Consider the following 5656-nt stretch of genomic DNA (forward strand, 5'->3'; position numbering starts at 1 on the left):
TCCTAGCTGCAAATGTGTCCATAGTGGTGGCCATCAACCTCAGTCACAACCTTCACATCCCCATGTAGTTTCTCCTCTGTGGTCTCTCCTTTTCAGAAACCTGTACCACTATGGTCATCATCCCCCACATATTGGTGGACTTGCTATCAGACAGTAAGACCATTTCTCTTCTTGAGTGTGCCACACAGATGTTTTTCTTCTTTGGCTTGGCAGGCAATAACTGCTTCATCATGGCTGCCATGTCCTATGACCGTTACACTGCTATTCACAACCCACTGCACTACTCCATCCTGATGACCCATAAGATCTGCTTTCAGCGGATGATGGCCGCTTGGGTGGCTGGGTTCCTGGTTTCTGTGTGCACTGTCCTCATAGTATTCAACTTGTCTTTCTGTGACTCCAACACCTTCCACACTTCTTTTGCAACATCTCACCTGTGGTCTGCCTTGCCTGTGACTATACTCCCTAGCATGAAATGGCTATTTTTCTGTTCTCTGCCATTGTGTTGGTGGGCGGCTTTATTTTCATTATGATTTCCTGTGTCTTCACTGGGTCCATAGTTATGAGGATACCCTCTGCCCAGGGGAGGTATAAGGCCTTCTCCACTTGCTCCTTCCACCTCACTGTAGTGTGCATACACTATTGGATTTGCTCGCTATGTCTATTTGAGGCCCAAGCACAGCAACTCATTCCCTGAAGATATGCTGATGGCTGTGACACATACGGTGCCAACACCTCTGCTTAATCCCATTGCTTCTTTTGAACTTCAGTGATTATATATTTCAGATCTAGAAATTCCCCTTGGTTATACTTCATAATTCTATTTCTTTGCTGTAACTTTTCTATTTCAAAGAAATAGAATTTCAATGATTGCTCATTGAAGCATTTGTTTGATGTCTGCCTTAAAATCCTTACCAGATAATTTCAACATCCTTTTCATCTTGATCTACACATATATTGTCTTTTCTCATTGAATTGTAATTTTTCTAGTTCTCGGTATGACAGCGATTTTTACTGCAGCAGAGACATTTAGGATATTTTGAGACTCTGGATCAGATTCAATCCTTTTTTAGGAGGATGGCCCCTGTCACTGCAACTACTAGGTGTATGTGTATCTCTTCAGCTTCCTGCTGAGCACTAGTGACACAGCTCTGGGAAAATGCAGTGCTGACACCCACTGCCTCCTTGCAGATGAACGAGATGCAAATGCAGCTCCCGCCACCACCTTGTCATCTCCTTCCCAGTTATAGTGTGATGCCAATTAGCACACCTCCTTTCTTCCAAGTAAGGTCAGTTCCTTGTTGGGTTCCACTGCCACTAGGGAGGGGAGACCTGCAGAGCTGGCTCACACTGCTCTGTTGTTGCAGGTGGAGGTGGAAGCTCAGGTCTCCACTGGACCCCTACTCACAAGGGGGGTGCGGTTACAGGGGAGCAGAGTACCAACTAGTACCACCTCACACTTCCTCATTGTCTCATTGCTGCCAGATGACAGAGGCGGTTCATTTCCCTGCTGGACCCCACTGACAATACCCTGGCAGGAGAATCAAAGGGTGGGTGGGGTGAAGAATACCTCCCTGCTTGGCCCCAATGAATCCTGCCAGTGGGAGACAGGTACGATTTTTCCACTGGTATTTGTCTGGAGTAAGACAGGTATTGCAAAAATGTTTTCTATTCTGTTAAGGTCACCCTCTTCCCAGTTCTTTGGCTAGCAAGAACAGACTTTTCTTAAAGCTGTTTTTGGTCTGTGTCTCTTGATGGTTCTGAGTTAGAGGTTCGTGCAGCAATCCGTACAGGATATATGGAAGCAATAAGAAAATGCAGGGACTCAGCACTATGTGATTTCCTCAGGTCCAAAGTCCTTAGGGGTTTGCCTTCTTCTCTGTCCCATTTAGAATCTTCCTATGCTTGTTTGTTGCTTCATCTAGGCATGTTTTTAGTAAAAAGAGGGAGGACCTGAAGGGTATGGAGCAACTTCATCTTCAATGAAACCAGTAGTCTATGCCTTCAAACATTTAACAATATTTTTCCTGCTTCTTATTTACTTTGTGACAGAAAGTTGATCTAATACAAGTTTGCCTGACATATCCAGATGTAGGAGTCTGCATACTTACTCTGAACAGAAAGGGCTGGCTAGAAAGAAATGTGTCACAGACAAATGAAAGTCCTCAGGTGGTGAAGTATGAAAGAGCCCCTCATTCTGCCCCTCCACAGAGAGGATGTGCCTTAAAAGAAGACAGAGTATTAAGAGGATATTTGTGACCTTGAACTTTTGCTTAACCTTTATATGCCTCAGTTACATCTTCTGTAAAGTACCAATTACAATACACCTTCTGGGGTTATTCTGAGGATTAATTGGGTCACTACTTGTAATTACTGGGAACAGTAACTGGAAGGTAGTAAACTATCTCCTATTGTTAGCTCCTTTGCTAATTCTCTCGCTACTGCTACTACTACTCTTACTAACATTTGACTTGTACATGTTCTAACTCTCCAACCATTCCAAGGCATAAGGGACACATTATTCAGCAGAGAGTGATTACATAGCTTTTACTAAACCAGGCTGAGATGCTATTTACCAATCTGAGTTAAACAGTGTCATGGCAGTGGTGTAACTGTGGTGAGCATGGGTTTGTGTAAAAGCCTATCACAGGTGTAGCAGGATCTGACATAAACATTCCACCACTTGAATCAGGCTGACATTCAACAGATTCAAAGGCCGCCAAGTCAGTGGTTCATGCTAGAGCAAATCCTTCATACATCCACTCATTTATTAATTTTTCATTCATACGTTTTAAATATACATTTATGCTTACTGTGTTGCAGGAAGTGTGTAAAAATTAGACACACAGGAAAAGAAAGACATTAAATGTGTCTATATGAAGAGCCCAGCATTCTGGAGAAAACAAATACTGAATCTGTAGTTGCAAGTGCACTGAGTATTCTGAAAAATAATATGTGTGTAGGGAGGGTGTCTACGGGGGATAACAGGTGTACTTAATTTGGTCTGGCGCCTGAAGAAGGCTTCCAAGAGGATGGGAAACAACACTTAAGTGCATACATATAGCATAAGTTGGTGTTACAAAGGTGAGAGGGAAAATGCATTCAGGCAGAGGTACTGCATGTGAAAGTGTCCTAAGGTGGCAAAGAATATGGACATACTGTGGTTTTAAAAGAATACCAATGATACCTAGAGTTCGAATGTTTGGGGAATGAGGGAAGAGTGCTGAGAGATAGAAATATAATAGGGACACATTCAGGACTTTGTAAACATGTTAAGAATTGTTGCCTTTATTCAAAGTCTGGGGGATATTAACAAAGGAATTAATCTATTCAGATTTTTTTGTTTGTTTTGTTTTGTTTATTTAAGACCCATTTATTCTCTAGTTCTGCCCACATGGAGACACCCTCCTTGAAAAGGCATCCCTTCACTTTAACACCTTGTACTGAAAACATGTGTTCCGAGGTTTCAACTATGAGATCCACATTCTTAAAGCACTTTTTTTTTTTTTTTTTGCCGTACGTGGGCCTCTCACTGTTGTGGCCTCTCCCGTTGCGGAGCACAGGCTCCGGATACGCAGGCTCAGCGGCCATGGCTCACGGGCCCAGCCGTTCCGCGGCATGTGGGATCCGCCCAGACCGGGGCATGAACCCGTGTCCCCTGCATCGGCAGGCAGACTCGCAACCACTGCGCCACGAGGGAAGCCCTAAAGCACTAATTCTTAAACCTCATCTAGATTTCTCCCCTTGGATGGGGGGAGAGGGCCCAAACACAGCGAAGAACCGCTCAGGACTGTGAGCTCTGCTCGCGCAGAAGACCTTGCAGCTGCCCTGACCACCCAGCTGGAGCCAGGATTAGGGACCTGAGAAGAGGGGCACCTACTGGGCTGCCGCCAGCGCCACCGCCCCCAGCTCCTGTCCTCTTCACTGGCTTGCTGCCACCTCTAGTTTCCCTGGAGTTTGGGGATTCCAGGCGGTCTCTGCTCACACTTCTGTATCACGCCTGCTGCCTCAGCACTGCTGATCCACACCAAGGGGGAAAAAAAGCACACAGAACTGCTTTTCAACACACCAACGTTCCACACAAAAGTTATTTTATAAGACTGCGGGCTCTTTTTTCATCAGAGGACATTCCCAAGGCCATGACTTCCCCAGGCTCCCCACTGCCCTTGTAGGCACACTAGACATGCGTGGCCGCCATGCTGAGTCGGGCACCCCCCACCCCTCCACTCAGGCGCACTCTCCTGGAGGACTGAGGGCGGTGCCCTGGGCAGCAGGATCTGTCCTGAAGCCAGGAGTGACAAGAGCCACACCCGCAGGTCGTTTCCACTGACCAGCCGCCCAGGACAGAGCTGGGCCCACGGACCTTGGTCTGGATTGTGTTGGCTGGTCCTTCTTGCCTAGGTTCACAGGCCAACAGCCAGTGTCCTTCCTTCCCTGCTCATCACTGCACCAGCGGCTCACTCCTACCCTCTGCCCTCACGCGCCTGGCAACCTCGTGTTCGGGGCCAGCCAAGAACTGAGACCCCAGCAGGCCCCTAGTTCCCAGCAGGCAAACTCCCCATTAAACTACTGCTGCCTAGCCTTGTTCTCGAGGCTTCAGAGCCGAGAAAGAGCGGAGAGCATAGCAAGCCGTGGCGCCCCCAGCCCCGGACCCGCGATGCTCCGCGGAGGCGTCGGAACCTCCCACTCTGCGCTCGCCTGTCCCGTGGACCCGGGCGCATCTCCGACCACCGCGACCCAGGACGGAGGCGCGGGGCGCGGGGCTCGGCCGGCGGCGGGCGCTGGAGTGGGCGGGGACCCGGGCTCCGGCCCCAAGGCCGCGCGGACCCGCCAGGCCCACCTCCGTCACCGCCGCCCGGAAAGCAACCTATTTAGATTTATGCTATGGTTGGTATATGGAGAATGAGTTGTAAGACAGTAAGAGAGGGGAGAGGAAAGCTGGTTAGAGTTCTATTAGCTAGGATTCTCCAGAGAAACAGAACCACTATAATGTTGTTGTTGTTTTTATTTTAAAGGAATTGGCTCACACATTTATGGGAGCCGGCAATTCCAAAATGCACAGGGCAGCCCAGGAGATTGGAACTTCCAGTAAGAGTTGATGTCACAGTTTTGAGTCCAAAGGCATCCTGGAGACAGAATCCTTCTTTTTAAGGGGACTTAAGTCTTTTCTCCTAAGGCTTTCAACTGATTGGATGAGGGCCACCCACATTATGGACAGTAATCTGCTTTATTCAAAGTCTACCGATTTAAATGTTAATCACATCTAAAAAAAACACCTTCGCAGCAACATCCAGACTCATGTTTGACCAAACACCTGGTCACTGTAGCCTAGCCAAATTGACACATAAAATCAAATATTACAGGAGTACTACTGTAAAATAAATATATAAGGTGGTAGCTGGGGAAAAAAAGTGCTGACAATGAAAATGAAGAGCAATGGGAGATATATATTGTACTCAGAATGTACAAGACTTTGTCACTGAGTGCAAACATGTGGAGGGAGAAAACTAAATTACCCTCAGGTTTCTAATCAATATGTTGATTGAATGATGGTGCCTCTTATTAGGCTATGGAACACTGGAGGGGAGCAAGTTGCCAGTGGAAGGAGATAATTACTTTAGACAATTCGTGCTTGAGACTCAATAGACAAAAATAT

At 47.0% G+C, this 5656-nt stretch overlaps 1 pseudogene across 1 annotated transcript in view; it reads left to right on the plus strand.

Moving 5' to 3' along the window:
* The window catches only part of LOC309826112 (olfactory receptor 10T2-like), a 21751-nt pseudogene extending 16845 nt beyond the window's left edge, over positions 1 to 4906 (plus strand). The window contains exons 3-4 of the transcript in view: positions 25 to 769; positions 4402 to 4906. The product of the transcript in view is annotated as an olfactory receptor 10T2-like (transcript). The remainder of the gene's footprint in view (positions 1 to 24; positions 770 to 4401) is intronic.
* Positions 4907 to 5656: the final 750 nt, after the last annotated feature.

Source organism: Grampus griseus (assembly GCF_964374135.1).
Source record: "Grampus griseus genome assembly, chromosome: 8".
NCBI lineage: Eukaryota > Metazoa > Chordata > Mammalia > Artiodactyla > Delphinidae > Grampus > Grampus griseus.